This window comes from Chrysochloris asiatica, unplaced genomic scaffold (assembly GCF_000296735.1).
Source record: "Chrysochloris asiatica unplaced genomic scaffold, ChrAsi1.0 scaffold00068, whole genome shotgun sequence".
Lineage (NCBI taxonomy): Eukaryota > Metazoa > Chordata > Mammalia > Afrosoricida > Chrysochloridae > Chrysochloris > Chrysochloris asiatica.
The window spans coordinates 10,769,111-10,771,138 of NW_006408586.1; positions in this window are offsets into that span (position 1 = coordinate 10,769,111).

Consider the following 2,028-nt stretch of genomic DNA (forward strand, 5'->3'; position numbering starts at 1 on the left):
GTTATTAAGATTACTGGGTGTCTCCTGGTGTATATGATCAGGAGATAGACTTTCCTTTTTGCATGCAATGTTTAGCTGCTGTTATTGGCTCTTGTCTCAATGGTGGAATATTATGTGGTATGCTTGTAGCTTGGCTAGATGGTCACAATTGCTGACTCTTCTTGGGTAACATAGGAAGAAAAAGCTCCCACCTTCAGGAAAAATGTGTGATCAAAGGCCCAAAAGCAGAAGCAATATAAAAGCAGAGACAAAAACCCACCACTTTGAAACAAAAATAAAACTATGGCCAACTGGCCAGTCGCCTTGCTACACAGGCAGTGTGTGTGCACAATAGAAGCCTCCTCTAGTGGTTTGGGGTATCCACTCGCACATGCCTCTTCCTTAGTAACCACCATAGAGGTGCACAGATAAATATTTAGATGTTAATGGGAGAAAGATTGTTTGCTATTTTTCTCTCTGAAGGTCAGTTAAGTATCTACGTGTGCACAGCGTAATTCTTGAAATAGTTTTGTCTTTTTATGTTGGGGTTTTACAGATTGTTCATATAGTTTGTCTGTCAGGGCAAACCTGCTTTTTATCTTGCTGGATGGGCAAGAGTAAAGGGTCCTGCACAAGTTAACTTTAGGGCTGGGATACACAGGCAGAAGTCAAAAGCAGCAACCAAAGAATTTTCTCTTGGACCTATGCAGATCTTTCTCTCTGTGCTGTAGGAAAGCTGTAGTCTCAATGCTAGACTTTTTTGGAGAGTGCACACCCACCCACCTGAAGCCATCTGGGATGGGCAAAGAAGGGAAGAGAAAAAAAAAAAACAGAGGTGTAGAATCCCCCACACCACCTTTTGCAAATGTCACCACACTGCTTTTAGCACACAGGTTCCCTGTGCTGGTCTGACTGTAACCCAGCCCTCTGACTTCCACCCACGCAGGATGGCCACAGAGGGAGTCCTGATTTCTTTACTGATTTCTAAATCACAATATTTTCCTTTATACCATGATTTTTCCACTGGTGGTTGTGGTAAACTAATGCCCTGATACATATGCTACATCCAGAGATCTGGTGCTGTTCCATGAGAACAGTGTCCCTGGGTTTTCAACCCCTTCCCCACGGAGCCTGTCCTACCTGACTCTGCTCTGCCACTGCCAAACCAGAAGTCTTTTTGCTTTCTTCCTGTATGATGTTCTTGATTTCATCCTGCAACTTTTCTGGTCTTTGGTCTTTAGTGTTTAATGTAGCAAATCTGTTCTTCAGATGATCTCTAAATTCAGGTGGGATGTATTCAAGACTATGCGTTGGCTCTCATGGACTTGTTTTCATTTTCTTCAGTTTCAGTTTGAATTTGTATGTGAACTATTGATGGTCTGTTCTGCAATCTGCCCCAGCCTTGTTTTGACTGATGATATGGAGCTTTTCCATCATCTTTTTCTGCAGATGTAGTGAACTTGTTTTCTGTGTTCCTTATGGTGAGGTCCATGTGTGTAATCATCTCTTATGTTGTCTAAAGAAGATATTTGAAATGAATAAATCATTGATTTTGCAGAATTCTAGCATGTGGTCTCCAGCATCATTTCTATCACCAAGGCCATATTTTCCAACTGCTGATTTTTACTCTTTGCTCCCACCTTTGTTTTCCAATCACCAATAATTACCAACACATCTTGATTGCATGTTTGATCATTGTCAGATTGAAGAAGTTGGTAGAATTCTTCTATTTCATCTTCACTGGCTTTAGTAGTTGGTGCATAAATTTGAATAACAGTGCTTTTAATTGGTCTTCCCTATAGGTTTATGGATATTAAACTGTCACAGACAGTGTTGTACCTCATGACTGATAAGGATATGTTCTTTTTGAAAATGATTGCAACAAACACCATTCCTCTTCAATTTGTCATTCCCAGCATAGTAAACCATGTGGTTGTTAGATTCAAAATGGCCAATGCCAGGCTATTTTAGTTCGCTAATGCCTGAGATTTTAAATGTCAAGGAAATTTAAAGTGATCGTTTCTACTTAAAATCAAACAGTCACCTCTC